Source organism: Rhinolophus ferrumequinum, chromosome X, assembly GCF_004115265.2.
Source record: "Rhinolophus ferrumequinum isolate MPI-CBG mRhiFer1 chromosome X, mRhiFer1_v1.p, whole genome shotgun sequence".
Lineage (NCBI taxonomy): Eukaryota > Metazoa > Chordata > Mammalia > Chiroptera > Rhinolophidae > Rhinolophus > Rhinolophus ferrumequinum.
In genome coordinates this window covers 43125603-43138235 of record NC_046284.1, presented here as the reverse complement: position 1 = coordinate 43138235, position 12633 = coordinate 43125603, and the positions used below count along the sequence as shown (strand labels likewise).

The 12633-nt window shown below is 40.8% G+C and overlaps 1 protein-coding gene across 1 annotated transcript in view; it reads left to right on the top strand.

Moving 5' to 3' along the window:
- Nucleotides 1-12633, top strand: part of PAK3 (p21 (RAC1) activated kinase 3) — a 216630-nt gene that overhangs the window by 118349 nt on the left and 85648 nt on the right. The gene's annotated exons all lie outside the window — the stretch shown is intronic.

Here is a 12633-nt window from a genome sequence, read left to right as displayed (position 1 = left end):
CATTTATTGAGCACTTTCTGTGCTGGCCACTTTTCATACATTATCAGGTTTAATTTTCACAATAATTCCTTCTGATAGATTTTAATAGCCTCATTTTACAGATCAGTGAAAGTAAGCCTCAATAAGCTAAAGTGACCAGGTTGCCAAACTAATGAATGGCAGAGCCAGGGTTTGAACTCAGAACTGTTTGCCTTTGAACTTACAGTATTCCATTATCCTCTTTGAATATGCATATCCCAACTGTCTATATGTGGGAAAAGAAAGGAAAAAAATGGAAGAAATTGCCTGGCTAATTTCCGTTCAGTTATTCAGACAATTGCCTCAACTTTCTTCCCTACATTTTGGACATGTAGACATGACCTGTGAGATGACATTAGATTTTTTAAATCTAACAGTCTCGCTTTAGTAAAATTGACTGTTATTTGGTATCTGTTTCAAATCTCAATAGATTTATTATAATTAAAATGTATTTATAGCTTTCTGAAGTTTCTCTGTCACAGAAAACCAAGTGACAGAGAACCAAGCATTATTTTCTCGGGCCAAAATCTTGCTTTCCTTGCAAACTGCAATGATGCTGAAGATGTTGTCTCTATAATTTGTGTTTACTCTGTCCTGCATTGAGCAACATGATGGAGAGTAAAAAACTACCTTTGATTATATTTTAAATTAAGAATTAAGTGTTTTCTTCTCTGTTGGAGAATGCTTGGGCATAGAATCTTTTTCTGTCTAGCCAGTGGGCCACCTAAAGTTACAGGTGCTTACAAGACCTTGGCAGGGAGAACCTGCAGAGAAACGGGAAGTGCTTCTCATGAATCAGATCCAGGCTGACCTATACTGCAAAGTCGGTCTTTCCTGTTTCTACTCCACCAGCAGCCTCTATATGCCCTCTGTCTGACACTTACTTAGTATGTGACCTTTGACAAGTTATTTAACCCCACTCAGCCTCAGTTTCTTATCTGTCAAATGGTGATATGAATCATAACTACATATTGGTACTCTGTCTACAGGATGGATTTTACATAGGTGTACCAATGGCTAAAAAGACAGGTATTTGAGTCAGACAGTCCCAAATTCAAATTACAAACCCATGGCTACCACCTATCTACTTTGAGCAACTTATTTAACATTTATGGACCTCTTTTTCCTCACCTAAAAAATGGGGATAATAATAGTATCAAAGTCATAGCATTATGATAATTAAATAAGAATAATGCATGTAGAAACCTCAGCAACAGTACCTGGTGCAAAATAGCTGCTCCGTAAATGGTAGTAACTATTTTATTACGTGAGTATAAAGTCTTAATAAGATAATACAATGGGACAGGCTTTGAAATGAATCATAACTAAGTCTGCATTATAGACCTAGACTAGCTCTGTGTCCTTAGGCAGGTGATTCAACTCTGAGCTTCAGTTTCTTCATCTGAAAAAATGGAGATAATAACATTATCAATATAATATGGATTTTGTGAGGACTAAATGAGGTATAAAGTATGTTAAGACACCTAGCACAATAAATAGTAATATAAAATTATTATGCTATTTCTTTCAAAATGAGAGTGATGTATTTTTCAATATAAAAAAAAAAATGGGACACAGCATCTTGCAGTGGGACAAAATGTTTGAAACTATGAATAATCCCAGATATATGGTCTCTGTTCAGAAGTCATCGAGGACCAAGAAATCTAGGCCTTCATTGGAGCTTGGGGAAGAAATAAAGGAGCCTGTGCTGAGAGGTAAAGGAGATGGGGATGGGAGACAGGGAGGTAGAAGAATGACCTACAGCCCATACCAGAGTGGACCCCCTCACACACACCATAAGTATGGGGAAGAGGTAGGGGTGGCTTCACCTTCAGTCTCAGGGATCCAATTACTATGAGGTGGGCAACCCAGACCACAGAGCCTCCAGGCTATTTATCTTCGGTGCAGATACTAATGGCTGAAATGAATAGATCATCTTTCAGTTTTACACAAACTGATAGCTTGGGTCTGGCTTATTCATTTTGGTATGTCTGAATCTGTTGAAAAAAAAAAACAACCTATATTTCAGTGAAAATTTTCAAAAGGCACCAACTGTCAGCAAAATTGTGCAATGCAGGAAATTGTCTTAGGTGTCTCTCCTCTGGGCCCCACAATCACCTCCTCCTCTCGTCCCTCCCCTTCCCTGTCCCGACCCGCGGGACACTACACGAGGGACCCCGAAGCACCTAGAAGGGAGGAAAATGGGAGACACAAAGACCGGAGACAAGACAGGAGTTCTGATCAAGTCTCTCTTTATTGCAGCTCAATCATGGGTTATATACATTTTTGTGCTGGGTGGAGGGGCATTAACATAAGCAGGGTTGCCGCAGGCTGATGGTCTTAAGCCCTCTGGACATACCCTACAGAATGTGGGTGTTACCTAAAGACCCAAGTAACTTCCTCTATCTCATGCTTCTCAGTCATGTGATGGTGCCTTACAGGCACCCGCCCTCTACAGGTCCCCCTTTTCTGTTTTATAAAAAAGAGCTCTGAGCCCCTAGGGAACTGTGCCTGTCTTAGGTTGGGACAGTCCATCTCTGTGAAACCTGGTACAGCGACAGGTTTTTGATTTTTTATGTTACTTAGAGAGCTGTCCTCTTACCCGTCATTGGCTATCCAGTTCATCTCACAGGGGAGGAGTCCTGTTTTATGACTCCTGTTATTGGAGATAGGGATCTCCTCGCTCTTGCATCTCCAGTCGGGTGTAATGGACCTGTATGGGCTTGGCCTGCAAGGCCTCTATTTGTTGTCTGAGAAAGCGCATGAGTTTATTGAGGAGTATGGGTCCCAGTGATAGTAGGATAAAGCACCCGAGTATGGGGCCAAGCAGGGGTAGTAAGTAGGGTAAAAGTCCATTGAATCCGGTCCAGAGAGGGTTGGAAAGGAGGTCTCTTCTTCTTTTTTCAAGGTCTTTTTGTAATTTTTTGACTCTGTCACGAACAATTCCAGATTTGTTAGCATAAAAACAGCATTTTTCTCCGAGGGCCAGACAGATGCCCCCTTTTTCTGCAGTAAGTAAATCTAATCCCCTCCTGTTTTGGAGGACAACTTCTGCTAGGGAATCAACCTGATCTTGAAGATCTTGGATAGTTTCTGAGAGTACCTGGACATCTGATATGAGTTGTCCAGATAATTTATGGTATTGTACTAGGGAATGTCCTATTCCTGCGGACCCGGTGGCAAGTGTGGTGGTGATGCCTAGACCCGCTAATAAGGGAATAAAATGGACTGCACGTTTAGTGCGTCCTGCAATATGTTCGAAAGTCGGGATAGGGACTGGCTCATCTCCTGGAATGATGGATACATCTGGGAGGAGGGAGCCTAGGGTACAAACTCCTGTCCAGTTTTGTGGTAAATAGGTGTAGGCATAATTATTTCCACAAATATATACCGATCCATTGGGTGCACACATAGGAGAGGATACATTAATGAAGGAGGAGCAATTTGTAAAGGAGAGGCTTCCTAAATTAACCTCTGTAGTATTGTTTTGAGTGGGAGAGAGGACGCACGGGGTATTGTTAAAGCCAAGGGGTTGGACTAAAAAAGGGAGAGCTATGTTGCATGAATTATTGGTAGTAGAGGTGACAAAGGGATAGGGTATAGCTAATGGTAAAGGGGTGTCTTGTAGTAAACACAGCCAGCAGTCTGTGGCGTAGGATGAATTAACAGAAAGCAATAACTTGTGGGTAGAACTAAGAATGTCAAAAGTCTGAGGATCAATGTCCACGTGACCCGGTTTTTTAGGGTGGGCCAAAGGGTGATAGGTAAGTTTAGGGTTAAGGGTCTTTTGTATTTCAGCAAATTTTTTAATGCGTTTTTCATTGGATTGGAGATCGGCTGGACCCCCGCCGTCAAAAACATGTGGTATAGGGGATTCGATCTGCCAGCAAATATTTTTTCCTAACATATTAGATGCCGCGCAGGGTGCGGGTTTATAGGAGCCAATGCCAACCGCAGAAGGGCTGTTAGACCAGTCAGAATGAGGGACAGCGGGAGCAGTGCTTGTCATGACAGCCGTATAATAAGAGGAGTTATCTTTTGTACATGTTTTATAGGTATTGTAACAAGAACTATGAATAATAGGGTAAATAGTAGAGCATTCAGCGGGACAAGGCTGAGGTTTTTCTTGTTTATATTGGGGAGAGGAAGTACAGACCCATTCTTGCCACCTATTAAGATATCATCCATATAATGAATAATATAAAGAGAGGGCCACTGAGTTCGAATGGGATCGATGGCCAGAGCAACAAATTTTTGACAGAGTGTCGGGCTGTTGGCCATGCCCTGAGGTAAGACCTTCCACTGAAATCTCTGCATGGGCCCTTGGAAATTAGTTATAGGTATGCTGAAAGCAAAACGTTGTCTATCTTGAGGGTGTAGAGGGATAGTGAAGAAGCAGTCTTTGAGATCAATAATGATTTTTAAGGATCCCGAGGGAATAGCTACAGGGGTAGGTAGGCCTGGTTGAAGGGCGCCCATAATTATCATTGTTTCATTGCCTTCCCTAAGGTCTTGGAGAAGTCTCCAATTTCCAGATTTCTTTTTTATGACAAAGATAGGTGTGTTTCAGGAGGAATTACTGGGCTCTAGATGCCCTGCCGCCAATTGTTCCTGCACTAACTGATTGGCAGCATTTAGTTTTTCTGAACTTAGTGGCCACTGATCCACCCATATGGGCGAGTTGTCTTTCCAGGATATAGGGTCAACATGGGGTGCAGGTTGGTCAGAGGCCACTAGTGAAAATGTCCTAAGCCTAATTGAGGCGGGCGCTGGGCAGTAGACAGGGGTTTTTTAATTCCCTGTCCTTGTTTTCCTAATCCCTGACCTGGGAGAAACCCTTGTTTTAACATCTGGGTGGTTATCTTGGAATTGGGGCTGAACATGATTACTCTCATTTGGGATAATATGTCACGGCCCCACAGATTTACTGGGAGGTTGGGTACAACGTAAGGTTGTACTGTGCCAGAGTTATTTTCTTTATCTAGCCATGTTAGGAACTTGGCACTTTGTTTGGGGTTAGTTGTTTGTCCTATGCCTTGTAGGTGAGTAAGTGTGTCAGAAAGGGGCCAAGAAAGCGGCCAGTCTTCTTGTCTAATAATGGTTGCATCAGCACCAGTGTCAATAAGGCCTTTAAAGGTTTTTCCCTCAAGTTTTAAATCTAGCATGGGCTTATTGGGGGAGAGATTTTGAATCCAATAAGCATCTGAGGATCCAAAATTTTTGTTGTTTCCTGGCTCATTGTTGGCAGATTTATGGGTGGTCTGGAGTGGGAGAAGGAGTAGTTGAGCTATTCTCTGTCCCGGTTGTATAGAAATGAGAGAGGAAGTGGAGGAGGCTACAATCTGTATTTCTCCCGTAAAATCATTATCTATAACACCAGGGTAAATATATAGGCCTTGTAGGCTGGAACTACCTCTTCCGATTATTAGACCAAAAGTGTTTGGTGGTAGGGGTCCGGTGACACCCGTAGGTAGTATCTGAGGTCCCATGTCAGGAGTTAATATTGATTTGGAGGAGGGACTGAGGTCCAGTCCTGCACTGCCAGGGGTTGCTCGGAGGAGACTTGAGACGGGACAAAGTTTTGTTGTGGATGAGCAAAACGAGTCGCCCCAAGGTTTGGATTCTCTGTAGGGGCCTGGGGCTGGCCCCTCAGGAAGTTTCCCTGCTGGGGCAGGAGAGGATTGCCGTGGGCATCTATTTTTGATCTACATTGATTGGCCCAATGTTTGCCTCTCTTGCATCTGGGACATACTCGCGGGGGCAATATGGGTGTGGGAGTGGGTTGGCCTAATGGTGTCTGGCGAGGGGTTGGGCATTGTTTGGCGAAATGTCCGGGCTGGCCACATGAAAAACAATTGTTTTTGTCTTTAGACAGATTAAGTAATGAATCTTTTAAAGCTGCCCCGATAGCAAGGCCCATTTGGTGACCAGGACCAATATCAGTGCATAAGCGAATGTAATCAGAGAGTGAATCCTTTTTTCTAGGGCGGATGGCTGCCGGACAGGCAGAATTGGCATTTTCAAAAGCTAATTGTTTGAAAAAATCACTATCAGTTTCTGTGCTACCAAGGAGTCTTTCAGTGGCGTTGGTTAGGCGACTGATGAAGTCAGCATAAGGTTCATCTGGCCTCTGTCTAATACTAGTGAGTTGAGTTGTGGCCGGCCCCTTAGGGAGAAGTCTTTTCCATGCCTTAGTAGCGGCAAGGTGAATTTGAGAAAAAAGGCCAGATGGATATTGTAGTTGAGCTTCATTTGTATCGTAGGGCTTAAAGCCCCTGAGCTTATCATAGGTCCAATCAGTGCACTCGCCTCCCGCTTCTGCGTTGCGGCGTGCAGTTTCTTTACAGGCCTCAGAAAACTCAGATTTCCAGAGAACATAATCGCCCCCCGATAGGGTGGCATGGGCCAAATAGTGCCAATCATGGGTGGTTAACCAGAGGTCGTCTAGGGATTGTAAAATTGAGAGTGTAAAAGGGGCCGTGGGGCCATATTCGTCCACCGCTTTTTTGAGTTCTTTTGTGGTTTTTAAGTCAAGGCGTTTATAGTGTCTGGTGGGTTCTTTATTGTCTCTGTCGGGGTCTTCATCACTATCTGCACTGCCTCCTTCAGTTTTTATTGGGGGGAATTCAATAACGGGGAAAAGATTAAGAGGGGGTTTTTTATTTGAGATGGGAAATGTTTTTGTAGGATTTATTGAAAGGGGGGTAATTTTTTGAGTAGCAGCAGAGGAGAGTTGTAAATCTAACTGTTGAAGTTGTTTAAGGAGAGTTAGATGTTGTTTTTTGAGTTGAACAGTTCTTTGTAATTGTTGGACTTGGTGGGAGAGGAGAGTTTGATCAGGATCGTGGATAGGAGCTAAAGGCATTTGGGGATTATAGGGAGGGGGCAATTGATTAGAGGCCAGAAACTGCCAGTCAGGATTATGATATTTAGCGGCAGCTTCCTCTAAATCAGCCTCGTCTTCAGGGCTTAACTGATCGTCCTCAGGTGGGCTAGAATTTACATTAAGATCAGGACAATTAGGTGGTAGGGGAGGATATAAGGGCTTACTAGGATCTTTTTTGGTGGTCTCAGGATCTTCAGGAGGCATTGAAATAGAAATAGAATCTGAATCGTGGGAGGACTTAGAAGAGGGGTCCTGTAAGGAGGAGGAGGGGCGGGAAGCATTTTGTAAGAATGTGTTTCCTTCTTGTAACACGCGGTCAATGTCAGGGGTGTAGCGATCTACCATAAGTAGCTCATTAATGCAATGCCAATAAGTGAAAGCAGTGATGGGGATTTTTTCAGGGCCAAAAGTTTTATAAAAGTCATTAAGGGCATCTCCAACCCTTTTCCATCTTTTGTGGTCTATGGTTCCTTCCTGAGGGAGCCAAGGGCAAACATCTTTTAAGAAATTATAAAAGATAACTAAATCTTTTTTCTTGACTTTAACTCTCCTTATTTGTAAGGACTCTTTTAGTCCTGAGATAAACTTGTCATGAACACTAACCTCTTGTCCCATTATGATAAGGAATAAAGACTCTCCTCACGTAGGCAGTCGGTTGGTACAATCCGCCAACACGGACCCAAACGAGAGACACGGATGGTAACGACCCGCGGACGAATGTCTTTTGGGACTCACCTGGCCGGAGCGACGGGGGTGTTGGGGTGAGAGGAGAAAAAGCCCTTACGTGAGCAATCGGTTGGTATAATCCGCCAACACGGATCCCGAGAGGCGACGCGGCTGGTAACGACCCTCAGGCGAAAGCCAGTCGGGACTCAACCGGTCGGGAAATCCTCTGGGTGGACGATTGGAGCTCAAAGTAAGCAGGCAAAATCTCGCTCAAACGGTCCCAAACACCTAGAAAACTGTCTCGTTGGTGAACGACTAAAACCCAAAGTGAGCTGAGAGCAGATAAAAAGGGAGACTGGGACAACAGGTTAGGGGAACCCTAGTCTAGTCTAAGTGTCTGAGGGGAAGCCTGTAGACTATACATAAGTCTAGAACACAAATATATGTCCCATTTTTTGAAGGAGTCGTCCGCTTACCTGTACAGATCTCCCACAAGTTGGGTAGTCTTATGGTGATCAAAGAAGAAATATGCTGCAGCTCCTTAGACCGGACGAACTCAGGCGTCTCGTCTTCTAGGAGACTTCAGGCCCCACGTTGGGCGCCAGTTGTCCCGACCCGCGGGACACTACACGAGGGACCCCGAAGCACCTAGAAGGGAGGAAAATGGGAGACACAAAGACCGGAGACAAGACAGGAGTTCTGATCAAGTCTCTCTTTATTGCAGCTCAATCATGGGTTATATACATTTTTGTGCTGGGTGGAGGGGCATTAACATAAGCAGGGTTGCCGCAGGCTGATGGTCTTAAGCCCTCTGGACATACCCTACAGAATGTGGGTGTTACCTAAAGACCCAAGTAACTTCCTCTATCTCATGCTTCTCAGTCATGTGATGGTGCCTTACAGGCACCCGCCCTCTACACTTCCCTAGCATTCCTTACTCAAAACTTTCTGCTAATTCCTCCTCAGACATAATTGATATTTAGAGAATTATTTTGCTTTTTCTCGGGAATCAAAACCTTCATTATGCTAAAGCAATAATCCGTTAGTAGTTGTAGTTCAACTTACTTTAATATGTAGGAGAATACATTGATGGGCTTTTCTGTCACTGAAATCACATCATGAATCTTATACTAGTAATTCGTGATTTCTTAAATCCTTCTACTTCAGAATTAACAGTTTGTTTCTCATTTAGGAAATTACCCTGGTAGGAAATGTCCTGGTATTAATATCATTTTTTCCTTTTGATTTTAAGTTGCTTATTTTTGTCATTTTTTCCTATTGTGTCACAATGCTTTTTCCTTTATTTACTAAAATTTATAAAAGCAAATTATAAAGGCTCTGATGAAAGAGGTCACTTTAAAAGCTTGCTTTGTGATTCAGAATTGTAGACAAGGCCTCCTGTGCACTTGTCTAACATCAGTAGGTGGCAGCACACACTCTCCTATTAAGGGTTATGGGTATGGCAATGCCATTTTATTTGAATAGCAGTTAAATTCAGAAGCAGGATCTCATCAAAATGGTTGACTTTTGGTAATCCTCATGAAAGGATTTATTTCCATGTTCTTTTTGTTTTGTTTTGTTTTTGTTTGTTTGTTTGTTTACCTTGCATACCATGGAAATAAATGCTGAATAATTTACTACCATAAAACCTCATTAACTGAACCCTGCCAATTGGAGTTGGTTATAATTTAAAAAGTGGCTTGGACTGAAGTTTATTTGCTTTTGTTCAGTCTATGGAAAAGACTTTGCTCAGCAACTTAATAGTATAACTTTCTTAGAAGACTAAACTACTTAATAAAACTCTGATTTTAAGTGACTTTAAAATCTTATTTCATTTTTTAAAAAATGAAGAAGATGAAGTCCTGGCTCTTGCATATTAATAGTTGACTTGAATAAGAATAGTTCTCAGTGATTTGGAAATCTTTGAGAAAATTAGAAAAATGAAATTGCAACTTAGAAAGTGTTAAATTGGTGTCATTCTATAGATATAACTCAAGTGAAGTATATTCTCCACTCCCTATCTTAAAATATGGGGCATTTACCAAAGGAAATTTTATTTGAGTTGAATTCAACAGACTTTTATTTGATACCCAGTATATTCCACACACAGCATTGTGTGAGGAAACACAGGATACACAGATGAATAAGACATGGCTTCTGTCTTTAATACACAGTCTATTGGGGGATGTCAAATAAATAGATGTAAATATATAGTGTATTAAATACAGAGAAAGACAGTGAGAACAAAAGCAAGGGAGACCAAAATAAAGAGAGAGAGAGAGAGAGAGAGAGAGAGAGAGAGAGAGAGAGAGAGAGACAGAGAGAGAACAGTAGTAGTACAGACAGAGAAGGGAAATTACTAACTTTACCCAAAAGAATCAGGGCAGGCTTCCTAGAACTGATAGCATCAAAGCTGAGTTGAAGAATAAATAAGAACTTGCCAGGAAGAAAATGTAAGGAAGACATTACAGACAGAGAATAATATATAAAGAAGGTATGAAGGCATTATCTAGGAGCTCTAACTTATTCAATGTCACTTGAATATAGAATTGGTGATGAATGGTGGGACTGGAGTTTTAGGAGAGAAAACTAAACTGTTAAGCAGGAGGTGATTACGAGTTACAATTAGTTTGTTAGGGTCAAAGCATAAGGTTCTAGTAAGGAAGTGGTGAGATGATAATGGAGAATAAAGCAAGAACTAGTTCATGAAGAACCTTGCATTCCATGCCAAGGAGCTTGAGCTTTTCCCTATAGGTGTCGGGGGAAGCATCAAGGACTCCTCAACCAGAGAATCATTCTATCAGGTTTACACTTAGAGCATCCTGACAGAGGTGTGAAGTGTATATTGAAGTGGCAGAGGCTGAAAATAGGGAGTTCAGTTAGAAGCCTATTGAAATAGCCCAGACAAAAAAAAAAAAAAAAAAAAAAAAAAAACGAGAACCCAAGTAGTACATTGGTAATGAGGAAGGGACAGATTCAAATAGTATCTAGGAGGTAAACAGATATATGCCCAGGACACAGTAGACAACTGCATGTGGGGAGTGAAGGTATGGGATAAGTCAAAGATGATTGGTTCCTGGATTTCTGACTCAGGCTACTGAGTAGATGGGTGGTAGTGCGCTTGACTGACATTGAAAAAACAAGAGAAAAGAAATTGTAATACAACTCACATATTGTGTAAATCTTATTTAATCTAACTGAAACATGGACTTCTATTACAAAAAAAATGACAACAACAAAAAACAACTCGATGTACAATCCATAAGTGAAACATTTTAATTATTTATTTTTTTCAAGCTATACTAATAGTAGGTCTAAATTAAGTTGTTCACTAGCTCAGAAAACAGATCATTGTCTAAATTAAATCATGAGGTATTATATGTAGCACACAGTTTAGTATTTGAATACATATGTTCTTGTTCTTATTAATTTAGTCAACAAATATTTTTTCAGTGGCAGACACTATTTTAGGCAATGAAGTTACAGAGATGAAAAGACAAGGTCCCTGCTCTCAAGAAGAAACATGTAAGTCTTATTAGAAGGATCAGAGAAGACTTCACAAAGGAGGATGACATATTTAAGTGATAAATAAGAATTCATGGGTTAAATAGTAAAGGGAAAGGGGGAGTATCTGCAGACTTAAGCCTTGGATAGTGATAGTGTTACTAGGCTATAAAGTAGGAGGGATAGAGAAGAGAGGAATATGAGATTAGACTGGTTATGTAGGGGCTAGATGGTGCTGGATGTTAAAGGGCTTTCTATGTCAGACTAATAAATTTGAACTTGATCCTGTAAAGAAGAGGAACTTTTGAGGAACTAAGAACAATGGATCAAAATCACTCTTAAGTAGGTTGATCATACATTTCAGTTTACCCAGAAGAATCTCAGTTTATGAATTATATAGTTACCCAATTACAAAGGCATTGTGGAAGAGGAATTAGAGAAGGTGGAGTTTAGAGGTAGGTAACAACTAGTACTATTGTTTGGACAAGAGATGTTGAGGGCCTGAATAATGATAATGACTCTGGTTATGAAGAGGAGGGGATAAATAATAGTAATAATCAGGACATAGAATCTACAGACCTTCTCTTGATTACGTAACCTCCTCTTGTGTGTAAATCTTGTTTTGCTAACTGGCTCTACACTTCTTTGGGACAGGGGCCATGTTAGTAAGATATAACTCAAAGGTAATGATACTGATATGTTTGCTTCCAAAAAGAAAGAAGGGAGGACCAGAGGCATCCACATAAATGATTTCCTCCAAAGTAGATCCCTTGAGAAACTGCACCCTTATTCCCATGATGCTATGGCCCAGAATTTTTCTACACCTATTTGAGGACTGTATTGAAGAGTCAATGTCACTTCCTTCGGATTTATTCTGAGTTGTGGAAAGTATTCATCTTCTGAGAGGTGGATTTGATATTTTTGAAATAATAAAACCACTTTTTTTTCATATTCAAACTTGATAAATTAATGATTTTCTTGTGTGACTTATAAACTTACTCCACAATGTTTGGAGCAATCTTTAGAAACAGGAAATCGATTAGTGGTTGCCTAGGAATGGATTAGGAAGCTGAGGGGGATGAACAATGAGTGATAACAGGTACAAGGTTTCTTTTTTGTATGATGAAAATTCTCTAATATTAGATCATGGTAAATTTTAGTAAATTTGTACAACTCTAAAAATTTACTAAAGCCATTAAATTCTACACTTTAAATGAGTTAAATTTATGGTATGTAAATCATACCTCAGTAAAACTGTTGAAGATGATTAGAGTGTTAGTAGATTCAGAGATGTATTCTTTTTTAAAGCATGAGTCTCATTATTTTATAATTAAACTTTGTTCCCATCCTTGTCCCCATTGCCCCTAGCATAGTACTGGGTGCATGGTAATCACTCCATAGATATTTATCCAGCATAATTGAATGTAGTGTAGTGCTCAATTTCATTCTGTTTCAGAGAAGATTGTGATTTTATTAAATAATGTGTACAAGTTCTTAGATGTTTTTATCTTCTAATTTACAGTATAATTTTATAGGGACTTTCAATACATGTTGAGATG